The 16,600-nt window shown below is 35.7% G+C and overlaps 1 protein-coding gene and 1 pseudogene across 14 annotated transcripts in view; one reads left to right on the top strand and one right to left on the bottom strand.

Moving 5' to 3' along the window:
• ZNF654 (zinc finger protein 654) overlaps positions 1 to 16,600 on the bottom strand; it is an 85,561-nt gene that overhangs the window by 36,387 nt on the left and 32,574 nt on the right. The gene's annotated exons all lie outside the window — the stretch shown is intronic.
• Positions 12,185 to 12,932, top strand: LOC134809577 (chromobox protein homolog 5-like; annotated as a pseudogene).

The raw sequence follows: 16,600 nt of genomic DNA, 5'->3' as shown, positions 1-16,600 counted from the left end.
TTGGAGCTAAGTAGAAAAAGGAAAAAAAAAAAAAAAACTACTTTGAAAATCTTCTCATGTAGGTCGTGACCTGAATTCATATACCTACATGGTCAAAAAATTCTCAAGCCAAGAATTTAACTAATATTGGTCCCAAGCTAGTAATATCTCCAGGCACCTGACAAAAACAAATGCAAATTCTTTCAATCCAGGCTTCATTTACCACAAATAAATGTATTCTAGAAAATACAAACACAATATAAACAAAAAAAATAATGATAAGAACAGTAAAAACCACAACATACAAGGAAACACAGCACTATGAACAAGGCCAAAAGAACATTAGTCACAGAGACTTTATTAAAATCATACAGAATATAAAATATGGGTATTATATAGTTTAAGAAATGATGACACTGAAAATATAAAGAACAAGATAAAATTATCAGTAGTCAAAATGCTTCCAGAAATAATAAAATCACTGAAATTAAAAGTCAACAGGCAGATCTTATGGAAGATTAGATACACCTGAAGAAAAAATTGGTACACTGAAAAAATCTGAAAAATTATCCAGAGTACTTACAGAAAGACAAAGAAATGGAAAACACAAGAAGCAAGAGTTAAGGAACACAGAGGTGGAGTATACATATTTAATCATAGTTCTAAAAGGGAAATAAGAAATGTGGCAAAGACATTAACTGGACAAGAATTTTTCGCAACTGACGAAAAATCCAAATCCATAAATTCAGGAGAGCCCAGAAAATGCCAATAGAGATAAATAAAACAATTATACATCTAGCTAATCATAATAAACTATAAAATACCAATAAAGAGCAGTGGATAAACAGAGAAAGATATAGATTGTTTACAAAAACATGGGAAATTAAATTGGAAAGAAAGGTCTAAGATGCAAATCAGTAAATATATAGGCTAACGAATTTTGACAATTTGAAGTACTAATAAAAATAATCTCATCTAGGCTTTAAAAATAGAGCAAAAACACATGACATCAATAACATATAAGCATTCCTTCAGCGTTAAGTGTTCCAATGCCATTTTACTGGAGGAAGATAAAGTATATAAAGTGTATACCTCAATAAGTTAAGAGCTAAATTCCCCTTAACTAATTTACACATTTACATACAGTAAAAGTATCTTCAAGTTTTTCTGGGGGTAGACAATTTCATTACAAAATTGTGTATCTGGGAAACATGAAACAAGAGAAATGAAAAGGGACCCGCCAATTTTGTAAAGCCTCTATAATTAAATCAACATTGTGTTGGCACACGAACAGACAAATAGGCTAATGAAACAATAGAAAATCCAAAAAGAGACCACAATAGTATGTGAAAATTTAGTATATGATAAAAACAGCATCTCAAATCAGGGAAAAATTCACTTCTTCATACTGGACAGCCAAATGTTAAAAATTATACAGGACAAATATCAGAAAAAAAAATCCTCATATAACTTGGTTACTGAGAAATGTTTAACTATGATAAGAAACTCAGAAGCAATAGGGGAACATTAACATATTTTAATTACATTTTAAAAATCTACACAGCTTAAAAAAGCATTAAACAAATTAACACCACATGCAAAGCAAAAGATAAATGAAAAAAAGGGCCGAGGCCAGTGGCTCACACCTGTAATCCCAGCACTCTGGGAGGCCGAGGTGGGTGGATCAATTGAGGTCAGGAGTTTGAGACCAGCCTGGCCAACATGGCGAACGAAAACTTGTCTCTACAAAAAATACAAACAATTAGCTGGGGGTGGCTGCACACATGTGTAATCTCAGCTACTCCTGAGGCTGAGGCAGGAGAATTGCTTGAACCCAGGAGGGAGAGGCTGCAGTGAGCCGAGATCACACCACTGCAATCCAGCCTGGGTGACAGAGTGAGACTCTGTCTTCCAAAAAAACAAAAAGATAAATGAAAAAAATATACATTTTCAACTTACACCACAGGAAGGGCTTAACATCCCTATAACAATAATGAAAAGAAAAAGTCCAACTAATTTATAGAAAGTAGGATTGACATATCATCAGACAGCTCAGGAAAAATCAAACACAGATGGGCTTCAAGAACATCTTAGTCCATTGTACAGCTGTAACAGAGTACCTGAGACTGAGTAATTTATAATGAAGAGAAACTTATTTGGCTCCCAGTTCTGGCAGCTCATCAGAGCGCCAACAGGTTTGGTGTCTGGTGAGGCCCTTCTCTTCTGAGAAGATGGCACGGTGAATGCCACATCCTCTGGAGAGGAAGAAGGCTAGATCATTACACGGTAGAAGGTAAAAGGGCCAAGCGGCAAAAAGAGGCCAAATTCACCCTTTTATAACAGCACTAATCCCACCTGTGAGGGCAGGCCCTCATGGCCTAATCACCTCTCAAAGGTCCCACCTCTTAATACTGTTACAATTCCAATTAAATTGCAATATGAGTTTTGGGGGGATAAAGCATACCAAAGGATATGAAAAAAAGATATTCAAACTTCAGTCACAAGAAGAAAAATACAAATTAAAAATATACCAAGATGCCATTTCTCATTTATTAGTTTAGTCAAAAAAAAATCAGAAGATTGACAGAATAAATTGTGATGAGGTCAGAGATATACAAGGCCAGATTTTGTGGGTAGGTATACAAAATGGTACAAGCTCTATGGAAGGAACACTGGGCATATTTAGCAACATTACAATGTGTTCATCCTTTGACCCAGATTCTAGGAACCTACCCCCAAAATCTGGCAAAAATTCAAAAAGAGGTATCCAAAAGGATATTAATCATAGCACTATTTATAACAGGAAAAGAATGGAAACAACCCAAATGCATACCAGTAGAGGACAAATTGACTGACTATGCTACATCAACACAACAAAATTCATAGAATTCACAGAATACCATAAATTGTAAAAAATGAATTTGGAATAGTCTGTATCACTGTGGAATGATCTCCAAGATATAATACTAAGTAAAAAAAGCAGGGTGGAAAAATTTATGTATCTGTTTATCTAAAAAAGGGCATGGATATGTTATTTGTTAGTTGGACCTTGCTTTTCTATCAATCGAATTCCTGTCTTTAATAGGCATAGACCATTTGAATTTTATGTAATTTATGTTTGTTTTCTGAGATGGAGTCTTGCTCTCTTGCTCAGGCTGGAGTGCAGTGGTGCAACTCAGCTCACTGCTACCTCCACCTCCTGGGTTCAAGTGATTCTTCTGCCTCAGTCTCCCGAGTAGCTGGGATTACAGGCGCGCGCCACCACACCTGACTAATTTTTGGTATTTTTAGTAGAGACAGGGTTTCACTATGTTGGCCAGGCTGGTCTCAAACTTCTGGCCTGAAGTAATCTGCCCACCTTGGCCTTCCAAAGTGCTGGGATTACAGGCATAAGCCACCGTGCCTGGATGAATTTTATGTAATTTTTAATATGCTTAGATTAAACCCTATCATCTTAATAGTTTTCTTTGTTCTGTCTATTCATTGTTCTGTTTGACCTCTTCTTCCTCCTTCTTTGGGATTGAGCAATTTTAAGATTCCATTTAGTGTCCACTTTGGCTTAACACATTCACCTGTTTTTAGCGGTTACTCTAGAGTTTACAAATATACATATCTTTAAAAATCCCGCCTAATCTCAAATAATATTATGGTGCTTTAGGTAAAATAACCTATGTACTATTTTTGTCATTCATTTGGTTTTAAACATGCTACAAACCAATAATATTTCACTACAATTTTTGCTTTATTCCTGGCATCTGGAATATATGGCCCATAGGCTGCCTGCCAGTTTGTATAAAAATTGTGTTGAAACACAACGCTATCCATTAATTTATGTAGTGTTTATGGCTGCTTTCTTGCTACAAGAGCAAAGTTGAGTAGTTACAGAGACACTACGGTCCATGAGTCTAAAATATCTAGCCCTTTTAAAAACTGTTTTGTCAACCCCTGCTTTAGATGATGAGTTATGTTTTACAGTGTTTAAAAATAAGAAAAATTTAATTTGATATTTATCTTCGGTTTTTATTTACCATTTTCCACTCTATTTCCTTAGATACATCCAAATTTCTGTCCAGCATCTGGTGCTGCTTATGGAACTCCCTTTAACATTTTTCTGTAGTTCAGGCCTGCCAGAAATGAATTACCTCAGTTTTTGATTACATACATCTCTCTCTTTTACTTTAGAAATATATTTTCTCGAACTGGAAGTTTGACCAGGTGTGGTGGCTCATGCCTGTAATCCCAGCAGAGGCTGAGGCAGGTGGATTGCCTGAGGTAAGAAGTTCGAGACCAGCAGGGCCAACATGACAAAACCCCGTCTAAAAATATAAAAATCAGCCAGGCATAGAGGCGGGCACCTGTAATCCCAGCTACTTGGGAGACTGAGGCAGAAGAATCGCTTGAACCCGAGAGGCAGAGGTTGCAGTGAGCCAAGATGGTGCCAATGCACTCTACCCTGGGAGACAGAGCAAGACTCCATCTCAAAAAAAAAAAAAAAAAAAAAAAAAAAGTTAATACATCTCTTTCTTTCATCACTTTAAAGTTGTCACTTCATTGTGTTTTAACTTGCAATTTCTGAAGAGATGTCCGCTACACATTATCTTCATTCTTCTTTGGATCATGTCTTTTTTTCTCTTGTTACTTTCACCTACTTGTGTTCTAGTTTCTGTAGCTGGATCCTTTACATTATTTTAAGAAAATTCATGGCCATTATTTTGTCAATATTTATTCTGCCTCATTTTATCTTCTTCTGACATTCTAGTAGACATGTTATACAGTTTTAGATTTTCCTAAATTCTTAGACACTCTGTTCTGTTTCTCCTTGCCTTTTAGTTTGGGTATTTCTATGAATCTACATTCAAGGTTCATTCATTCTTTCTTTAGCTGCATTAAGTCTACTAAAGAATCTGAAGGTCTTAGCCATTCTTCATCTGTTAATGTGTCTATTTCTAGAATTTCCATTTGAATCTTTCTTAACGTTTCTGTGCCGAAATTTCCAATCTGCTCAAACGTATTATCTGTCTTTTTCACTATAGCCTTTATATCGGGATCTGGTTCTACTGATTGCTTTATCTCTTAATAGTGGGTCTCTTTTTAAAAAAAAAAATGTGTCTGTAATTTCTGGTTTTTGAAAGCTGGGCTTCATTATATAAGGCCATTATCCTAAGTGAATTAACGCATGAACAGAAAACCAAATAACACATGTTCTCACTTATAAGTGGGAGCTAAACATTTCATACTCATGGACATAAAGATGGCACAACAGACACTGGAGACTACTAGTGGGGCAGAGGGTAGGATTTAAAAACTATCTAGTGGTTACTATGCTTACCATCTGGGTTATGGGACCATTCATATCCCAAACCTCAGCAATATACCCATGCAACAAACTGGCATACATACTCCCAGAATCTAAACTACAAGTTGAAATTATTAAAAAAAAAAAAAAAAAAAGACAGTAGAGGTTGAGGTAAACAGCATTTATGCCTAGAAAGAGGCATGTCTTTTCTTCTGCTAGGGCTTTATTGTGGAGCATATGAGTAAAACCGGTTAGAAGTTAAACTGAATATGGGTTTTGTTGTTGGTATCATGACCTTCAGTGCACCACTGGCTTCAAATTCTTGCACTATTCTATTGGATTTACAGTAGAGACTGAATTGCCAGATACTATTTTAGGATTTGGCCCATGGGCCATAGTTTGTGAATCCCAGTGCTAGAGAAAAGATTAACCATGTTAAGTAAAGAAATGGAAGACACAAAAAGACCTTCATCACGCTTTTGCACATAAAAAATAAAATGTCTGAAATGAAAAATACACTGTATGGGATTAACAGCAAATTTGACATTATAGAAGATAACAGTATAATGGGAAAATAAAGGTATAGCAATAGAAAACTATTTAAAATAAAAGAGAAAGACAAAAAACGACTAGAGCTATTAATGAGCTGCAAGACAGCTGTTGTTCCCCTTCAGGTAGCATCCCTGAAGAAAACACAATAGTGGTTTCTAAAAAATGTTTTTTGAGGACATTTCCAAAAGCTGACAAAAATTGTAAGCCCACAGATCCAAGAAGCTTAAAATCAAGAAACATGAAGAAAACTACACAAAACACATTACAACCAAATTTCTTTAAACCAGCAATAAACTTCAAAAGACACCAATGAGAAAATGAAAAGACAAGATATAGCATGGGATAAATCACAAATCACATATCTGATGAAGAGTGTATATCCAGAATACATAAAGAATTCTTAGAACTCAGTAAGATGACAAATAATACAATTTAAAAATGTGCAAAAAAATTTGATAGATTTTGCCAAAGAAAATATAAAATAGCAAAGCATACAAAAAGATGCTTACCAACGACAGGACTGAGGAAATGCAAATTAAAAACAAAATGACATACTACTGTATAACCATTAAAATGGCTATTACGAAAAAGATAAAAAGTATTAGTGAAGATGTAAAGAAACTGCTACCCCCATAAGAAATTGGTTAGAATTTTAATCGTACAGTCACTTTGGTTAGCAGTTTTACAAAACGCTAAACATAAACTAATCATACATCTAACAATTCTATGCCTAGGTATCTACCTAGGAGAAATGAAAAGATGTGGCCACATAAGACACATACAGAAATGTTTATAGCCCAAAACTGGAAGTAATCTGAATAGCCATCAATTGCTGAATGCATAAGTAAAATATAATACATCCATATACTGAAATCTATGAAGCACAAAAAGAAATGAGCTACTGATAAATGCTAACATAGGTAAACCTCAAGAATATTATTCTAAGTGAAAAATAGTCATTTAAAAGACTATTTTACATGACTATTTCGCAAGACTATTTTTAAATATTTTCACTTGCTCTAAGTGAAAGTATCCAAAATACTACATATTCTATGATATCATTTATATGAAATGTCTAGAAATAGCAACTCTATAGAGATAGAAAGCAGAGCAGTAGTTGCCTTGAGCTGGGTAGGCACTGGGGACTGAATGCAAATGAGCATGAGGGAGCTTTCTGGGGTAATGAAAATGAAAAACTGGATTGTGGTAATGGTTGCACAACTCTATAAAACTTACCAAAAAATCACTGAATTATAAACTGACAATGGGTGAATTATATGGAATTTATACTTTTTAATAAAGCTTTACATAAAAAAAGATAACTAGCAATGGGTAAGGAGTGGGGAAATACAGCTGAAACAAGATTGACAATATACTGATAACTGTTGAAGCTAGGTGATAGTTGCTTCTACTACTTTTACTTTCAAGTATACTTGAAAATTGTCATAATAAAGTTTTCTTTTATTATACTTTAAGTTCTAGGGTACATGTGCACAACGTGCAGGTTTGTTACATATGTATACATGTGCCATGTTGGTGTGCTGCACACATTAACTTGTCATTTACATTAGGTATATCTCCTGATGCTATCCCTCCCCCCTTTCCCCACCCCATGACAGGCCCCGCTGTGTGATGTTCCCCTTCCTGTGTCCAAGTGTTCTCATTGTTCAATTCCCACCTATGAGTGAGAACATGGCGGTGTTTGGTTTTCTTTCCTTGTGATAGTTTGCTGAGAATGATGGTTTCCAGCTTCATCCATGTCCCTACAAAGGACATGAACTCATCCTTTTTATGGCTGCATCGTATTCCATGGTGTATATGTGCCACATTTTCTTAATCCAGTCTATCATTGATGGACATTTGAGTTGGTTCAAAGTCTCTGCTATTGTGAATAGTGTTGCAATAAACATACGTGTGCGCAGCATGATTTATAATCCTCTGGGTATATACCCAGTAATGGGATGACTGGGTCAAATGGTATTTCTAGTTCTACATCCCTGAGGAATTGCCACACTGACTTCCACAATGGTTGAACTAGTTTACAGTCCCACCAACAGTGTAAAAGTGTTCCTATTTCTCCATATCCTCTCCAGCACCTGTTGTTTCCTGACTTTTTAATGATTGTCATTCTAACTGGTGTGAGATGGTATCTCATTGTGGTTTTGATTTGCATTTCTCTGATAGCCAGTGATGATGAGCATTTTTTCATGTCTGTTGGCTGCATAAATGTCTTCTTTTGAGAAGTGTCTGTTCATATCCGGCACCCACTTTCTGATGGGGTTGTTTAATTTTTTCTTGTAAATTTGTTTAAGTTCTTTGTAGATTCTGGATATTAGCCCTTTGTCAGATGGGTAGATTGTAAAAATTTTCTCCCATTCTGCAGGTTGCCTGTTCACTCTGATGGTAGTTTCTTTTGCTGTGCAGAAGCTCTTTAGTTAAATTAGATCCTATTTGTCAATTTTGCCTTTTGTTGCCATTGCCTTTGGTGTTTTAGTCATGAAGTCCTTGCCCATGCCTATGTCCTCAATGGTATTGCCTACGTTTTCTTCTAGGGTTTTTATGGTTTTAGGTCTAACATTTAAGTCTTTAATCCATCTTGAATTAATTTTTGTATAAGGTGTAAGGAAGGGACCCATTTTCAGCTTTCTACATATGGCTAGCCAGTTTTCCTGGCACCATTTATTAAATAGGGAATCCTTTCTCCATTTCTTGTTTTTGTCAGGATTGTCAAAATCAGATGGTTGTAGATGTGTGGTGTTATTTCTGAGGCCTCTGTTCTGTTCCATTGGTCTATATCTCTGTTTTGGTACCAGTACCATGCTGTTTTGGTTACTGTAGCCTTGTAGTATAGTTTGAAGTCAGGTAGTGTGATGCCTCCAGCTTTGTTCTTTGGCTTAGGATTGTCTTGGCAATGCGGGCTCTTTTTTGGTTCCATATGAACTTTAAAGTAGTTTTTTCCAATTCTGTGAAGAAAGGCATTGGTAGCTTGATGGGAATGGCATTGAATCTATAAATTACCTTGGGCAGTATGGCCGTTTTCACGATATTGATTCTTCCTATCCATGAGCATGGAATATTCTTCCATTTGTTTGTGTCCTCTTTTGTTGAGCAGTGTTTTGCAGTTCTCCTTGAAGAGGTCCTTCACATCCCTTGTAAGTTGGATTCCTAGGTATTTTATTCTCTTTGTAGCAATTGTGAATGGGAGTTCACTCATGATTTGGCTCTCTGTCTGTTATTGGTGTAGAGGAATGCTTGTGATTTTTGCACATTGATTTTTTATCCTGAGACTTTGCTGAAGTTGCCTATCAGCTTAAGGAGATTTTGGGCTGAGACAATGGGGTTTTCTAAATATATAATCATGTCATCTGCAAACAGGGACAATTTGACTTCCTCTTTTCCTAACTGAATACCCTTTATTTCTTTCTCTCGCCTGATTGCCCCGGCCAGAACTTCCAACATTATGATGAATAGAAGTAGTGACAGAGGGCATCCCTGCTTGTGCCAGCTTTCAAAGGGAATACTTCCAGTTTTTGCCCATTCAGTATGATACTGGCTGTGGGTTTGTCATAGATAGCTCTTATTATTTTGAGATACGTCCAATCAATACCTAATTTATTGAGAGTTTTTAGCATGAAGTGTTGTTGAATTTTGTCAAAGGCCTTTTCTGCATCTATTGAGATAATCATGTGGTTTTTGTCTTTGGTTCTGTTTATATGCTGGATTACGTTTATTGATTTTCGTATGTTGAACCAGCCTTGCATCCCAGGGATGAAGCCCACTTGATCATGGTGGATAAGCTTTTTGCTGTGCTGCTGGATTTGGTTTGCCAGTATTTTATTGAGGATTTTTGCATCAATGTTCATCAAGAGTATTGGTCTAAAATTCTCATTTTTTGTTGTGTCTCTGCCAGGCTTTGGTATCAGGATGATGCTGGCCTCATAAAATGAGTTAGGGAGGATTCCCTCTTTTTCTATTGATTGGAATAGTTTGAGAACGAATGATACCAGCTCCTCTTTCTAACTCTGGTAGAATTTGGCTGTGAATCCATCTGGTCCTGGACCCTTTTTGGTTGGTAAGCTATTAATTATTGCCTCAATTTCAGAGCCTGTTATCGGTGTATTCAGGGATTCAACTTCTTCCTGGTTTAGTCTTTGGAGGGTGTATGTGTGCAGGAATTTATCCATTTCTTCTAGATTTTCTAGTTTATTTGTGTAGAGGTGTTTATAGTATTCTCTGATGGCAGTTTGTATTTTTGTGGGATCGGTGATGATATCCCCTTTATCATTTTTTATTGCATCTATTTGATTCTTCTCTCTTTTCTTCTTTATTAGTCTTGCTAACGGTCTGTCAATTTTGTTGATCGTTTCAAAAACCCAGCTCCTGGATTCACTGATTGTTTTTGAAGGGTTTTTTATGTCTCTATCTCCTTCAGTTCTGCTCTGATCTTAGTTATTTCTTGCCTTCTGCTAGCTTTTGAATGTGTTTGCTCTTGCTTCTCTAGTACTTTTAAATTGTGATATTAGGGTGTCAATTTTAGATCTTTCCTGCTTTCTCTTGTGGGCATTTAGTGCTATAAATTTCCCTCTACACACTGCTTTAAATGTGTCGCAGATATTCTGTTATGTTGTGTCTTTGTTCTCATTGGTTTCAAAGAACATCTTTATTTCTGCATTCATCTCGTTATGTACCCAGTAGTCATTCAGGAGCCGGTTGTTCAGTTCCCATGTAGTTGAGCGGTTTTGAGTGAGTTTCTTAATCCTAAGTTCTAATTTGATTGCACTGTGGTCTGAGAGACAGTATCTTGTGATTTCTGTTCTTTTACATTTGCTGAGGAGTGTTTTACTTCCAATTATGTGGTCAATTTTGGAATAAGTTTGATGTGGTGTTGAGAAGAATGTATATTCTGTCGATTTGGGGTGGAGAGTTCTGTAGATGTCTGTTAGGTCTGCTTGGTGCAGAGCTGAGTTCAAGTCCCAGATATCCTTGTTAACCTTCTGTCTCATTGATCTGTCTAATATTGACAGTGGGGGTGTTAAAGTCTCCCATTATTTAAAAAAAAAAAAACTGTTGACAAAGGTGTGAGAAAACTGGTTCTCTCTTACCTTGCTGTCAAGAATGTAAATTGGTTCAACTTTTACAGAGGAAATTTGGCAGCATCTACCAAAATGAAAAATTACATTCCTTGTATAAATGTATGATAAGTGATAAATTACACTCTTTGATCTAGCAATTAACTCTACTCCTAGGATACATCTAAGATATACAAATACCCTTGTACATATTCCGGTCATACATGGTAATTCATTAAAGGGTTGTTGATAACAGCAAAAGATTGAAACAAAAACTATCCATTAGTAAGGGGCTGGTTAATTACATTTTGATATACACATAAGAGTGAAATACTCTACAGCCAATGTGATGACCAGTGTTCTTTCTATGCTGATGGGGAAAGATATCTAAGTGAAAAACAGAGATACAAAACAGTGTGTATAGTATACTAGCATTTGTCTAATATGAGGTTTTTTTCTTATATATGCATTATATATCTGAAAGGAAAACTCATGAAAATAAGTACACTGGATGGCTACAGATACAGAAACTAGGAAACTAGGGGACAGGTAAATGTAAATGGCAAGGGTATCTCATTGTATATGCCATACTTTTTGAATTTTGAACCATGAACATGTATTACCTACTCAAAAATTAAAAGTGATAAAGATGAAATCTTAAAAGCAAGCCCCTAAAAGGGTACATTATATACATGGTACCAGATAAAAAGCAGATTTTTCATCAGAAGAAAATGTGGCCAGAAGACACTGGATGGACTTCTTTAAAGTATGGGAAGAAAAAAATTGCCAATCTAAAATTCAATAATCAGTGGAAATGTCTTCCAAAACAAAGGTCTTTGGGTTCTGGTTAGTTTTGGCTAAAGGGAGTCAATGGCAGAAGTCAGAAGTCAGGAGGAAGGAGAAATGAGGGTCTTTCTCCCCTTACCCCTCTGCTTCAAGATCCTCTATAGCAGTAGTTATATCTCTTCAGAGGTACCCTCTCACACAAATCGGTGCTGCTTCCTCTCATCAACCATCTCTTGTCTGTGGGCTCTAGTAATACTTTCTTTTTCCTTTGTCCCTCCATTTCTAGAGTTAACAGCAACTTGCCACAATTGCCAATGTTCAGGTTCACCATCTCCTGTCTATTCTCTCAGACCATCTAACACCTTTAAAAGTGATTCTATGAATAAGTTCCTTCTACTTAATTATCTAGGATGGTTGACATTTACCTAATTGAATCTTGACTGAAATAGATCTTAATCAAAAAGAAAATGAAGGTCAGTCTGCCAAGCCCTAGACCCGGGAGGGGAGGCCACTACTGATAGCCCAGAGGGAAAGAACAAACTGGGGGTATCTGGGATGCAGTGGCCTTAGTCCTTCAGGTAGAACAGTGCAACATGGGAAAGAAAACCAAGCACACAGCTAACAGTTCATCAGAGAATGAAGAGGAGTACACTGTGGAGAAGGTGCTAGACAGGCATGTGGTTAAGGGGCAAGTGGAGTATCTGCTGAAGTGGAAAGGCTTTTCTGAGGAGCACAATATTTGGGAATCTGAGAAAAACTTGGATTGCCTTTAGCTCATTTCTTAGTTTACAAAAAAGTTTAAGATGATGAAGGAGGGTTAAAACAACAAGCCTGGGGAGAAGTCAGAAAGTAGCAAAGAAATCCAATTTCTCAAACTGTGCTGACAGTATCAAGTCCAAAAAAGAGAACAGAGTGATGATATTGCTTGGGGCTTCGAGATAAGACTAGAACCAGAAAAGATCATTGGGGCAACAGATTCCTGTGGCAATTTATGTTTTTAATGAAATGGAAAGACAGATGAAGCAGACCTGGTTCTTGCAAAAGAAGCTAATGTGAACTGTCTACAAATTATGACAGCATTTTATGAAGAGAGACTGATGTTGCATGCATACCTTGAGGATACAGAAACCAAAGAGGAAAAAACAGCAAAGGGCTAAAAGGGGGTGATCCCTGTCACTTCTCTTAGTACATAATACATTCACATTCCTGTCTCTTCCTTTCTCCCCACCCCTTTCTATCCTAAACATATCCTTGAAAAAATATGCTTATCACTGTGCTCCACAGGAGAAAAGATGGTATTGGTTCTCTTTAACATAACTGATAGTCCTACTCATAGGGGGAAAAAATAAAAAAGGAAACAAAAGTGAATTCATTGAAAATTATTCCCTACAAAACAAGGAGCAAATTTTTTCTTATAAAGGGAAAACCTTTTCAAGATACCAAAGCTTAAGAAAACTATAGCTAATAAGCTTCAACCAATAAATTACTAAAAATATATGATTTGCTTAAATATTTTGAATTCTATAATTCTGTTCATTGCTTCTTATATAGCAAACTTGGAAGAAATTCTTCCAGTGCCTTAATCCTGGGATAATTTCTCATAAGTTTTCTTTGTAAGAAGCAGTGAGCAAAATTTTGTCAATTTTATAATTACAGAAGCATTTCATGTAATTTTTTTTCTTTTTTCTTCATTCCACAGTAAAAGCTGCCAGTATAATATTGTAGTCTAGTTCTATAAATCAAAAATATTAGTGGGAAGGAAGTTAAAAAGAAAAAAAAGTTCAGCTCTGTAGTTTTTTAATGATCTGACTTAGCACAAGATTAAGCCATTCAAAATAAAAAAATTCAAATGTACTTACACCATTCATAATGACTATATACATCTTTTAAAGAATAACTTTTAAAGAATAAAGATCTTCCTAATAGTAGCTTGTAGTCAACTGCTGTTTTGCTCTAATTTTTGTATATCCACACTGACCAAGAGAACTATCAAGCTTTCCTTCCTTTAGAATAGAAAAACAATAAATACCATTTTCCAAAACTACACATCTACAGCCCTCTAGATTCTGATATAAATACTAATGTGGGTGGGAACAGGGTATTTCTTTTCCCCTGATCACTTTCCATCCCTACCAACACAAATATACCAATTAGTAATCTATCTCTTTGCTCATAAAACAACTATAGTCCCAACCACTTTACTCCAAAATCAATAAAAGGAGCAATAAAGACCAAAATTACCGGGGAAAAGATGCTAGTCACAACTAAGACCAAATGCAATACTAAGTTTCTAACGATGGCCAATACAAACAAATGCACTAAGAGTTTTTTAATATTGACTTTAGCTACAACAAATCCTATAAACAAAATATTCTAGTGTAATAGGGAAGAACAAAACCATCTCATGAAGTTTAGTAAGAGAAAAGAATTGAGACCACCAACTGCCTCAAAAAAAAAAAAAGAATATTATCTCTTCCTCAGAGAAGACAAAGAAATAGAAGGCTAGACGACCTAGATTTTTCTCTCAAATGACTAAGTCCACATGTCACAAATGATTAGTGAAGACAATAGATACAAAATTGGTTAAGGTGTTGAATAATTGTTCGTCAATATAAAGAGTCAGGAGTAAGAGTACTAGATGCTGTGGAGATGGGCAATACTCATTGGGACCTACAAGACAAACACCTTTTGTGGGGCCCAGCCCCCGCAAAAAACAAATGTACCTTTATAATTAGCCTTTCTTCCTTTATTTCCAAGTCATTTCCTAAGTTGAAAGCCTAGACTTAAATTATAAATGCAATCAAGTAAAACTTGATTATAGAGTAGAGACTGAAGTTAGGCTAGGCATAAATGCTGTATGAAATACAGTACAATTTAGCAACATAATCAGAAAGGATCAGTGATCTAACATTACATGTGTAGTCTAGTCCAAGAAGATCTAGCCACTCAAAATAAGAGACTGATTATACCCACTTAGCTCCATGAAGACAAGACCCTTTGGTCTTTTCTCTTAGACAGCTTGCCAATACACCATTTAGTCTTTGCCAGTGCACACACCATATACAACTAGCTGAACTAGTTCTTCCTCCAGTGATTCTTGTGGACCTAGTGGCTGTCAGGCAAATGCCTGCTGTCCCATAACTCACCTCTACCTGGAATGCTGAAATCTATGAACATTTACTTTCTGTTGGGTAAAAGGAGGCTGTGAAGGCAGCATTACAATTTGCTTTTCTTTTATGTAAAACTTATAAAGTCTATATTTTCTGCCTGAAAGTCCACTTAGTTTCAGGGTGTTTGGCTTTGTTTCACCTGTGAAACTTAACTTAGGAATCAGTATTTAACCAATCTAAAACAAGGCAAAAGGAAAAAAACAGTAAGAACTTAATTAACTCAATTTGCAAAAGTCCCCCAACTTTTCAGGCTTCAGTTTTCTTATCTAAAAAGAATGAATTTGAGGTCCATATGCACAAAGCAAAATCTCTGTTTCTTCAGAAAATACATCTTATAAGGATAGTCAACCCAGGTAAAGTTAGACAGAATTATAATTAGCTGATTTAAGACAATTCACTACATGACTTTTTATTTCTGTAACACCTGAAATAACACTCAAGTATAAATAAAAGCAGAATCCACTTTCCTTCCCTGTAGACAACACTAGCAAAACTCTAATTTTCGAGTGTCCCAGCTGATAGAAGGCAGATCAATACATACGTATAATTACAAAGTAGATAAAGGCTTTTATTAAGGTGGACATATATACCAGACAATACTGCCAGAGAATATAGTAACTTACAATTTTTCCATATAACATATTTTATTTGTAAATGTTATACATATATAAAAGACATAATCTCCTTAAATTATTTTATAACATTATTTAATAAACTTCATATGTCAAGCAAATAAAAAATTTAAAGTCATGATGTAAATCAAAAGAACTGTAAAAACAGATAATAAATATATTGAAATCTGTTAATATCCAGGTGCCTTTAACATTCTGTTTGCCATCCCTAAGAGGCTCTTCTGCTCCTTCATCTAAGTTATTCCTGTCATTCCTTCAGAGTACAGCAAGTTAGCTCACCCAGCACATTTTTACTGACCTCCAAGACAGGTCAAGTCCCTGTTATGCCCTCTCATTGCATTCTGTAATTCTCTCCTAACTACAATTATATAAAAGTATAACTGCTTGTTTAATATAATATCTCTTAGCTCTGTAACATCTTTGAGAATGAGAATTTGTCTATCTTATATTCTATTTTATCCCTAGAAGCAAGCAGAGCTTTACAGAATAAATGACCAAATAATTATGCAGTAATTGTTAGAAAAATTTTTTGATTAAATATTTAAATAAAATAACATACTATTGTAGATTTACTACTCTTTTAGTAGGACCAACATGTTGCTATTTCCCCATTTTTCTTCTGGTATGGAAAATATAATTAACTTATCTGTAAAGTAAATACAAATAATGCAAAAAGTTTTCCTTCTAAGAAATCTTACTATTTAGTAAGTCATCAAGATAACATATTTCTTTTGCCTTACATTGAATATCTTAGATAAGATTTGCTTCTGCTTAACACATTATTTTTTACATGGGCAGTAGTAGAAAAGCTAGTGTTTTAGTCCATTTTCATACTGCTATGAAGAAATACCCGAGACTGGGTCATTTATGAAGAAAAAGAGGTTTAATGGACTCACAGTTCTACATGGCTGAGGAGGCCTCACAATCACAGCAGAAGGCGAAGGAGGAACAAAGGCATGTCTTACATGGCGGCAGGCAAGAGAGCATGTACAGGGGAACTGTCCTTTATAAAACCATCAGATCTCATGAGACTTATTCACTATCATGAGAACAGCACAGGAAAAACCCGACCCCATGATTCAATTACCTCCCATTGGGTCCCTTCCATGACATGTG

This window comes from Pan troglodytes, chromosome 2 (assembly GCF_028858775.2).
Source record: "Pan troglodytes isolate AG18354 chromosome 2, NHGRI_mPanTro3-v2.0_pri, whole genome shotgun sequence".
Lineage (NCBI taxonomy): Eukaryota > Metazoa > Chordata > Mammalia > Primates > Hominidae > Pan > Pan troglodytes.
The sequence above is the reverse complement of the archived record's forward strand: the minus strand, read 5'-3'. Positions and strand labels throughout refer to the sequence as shown.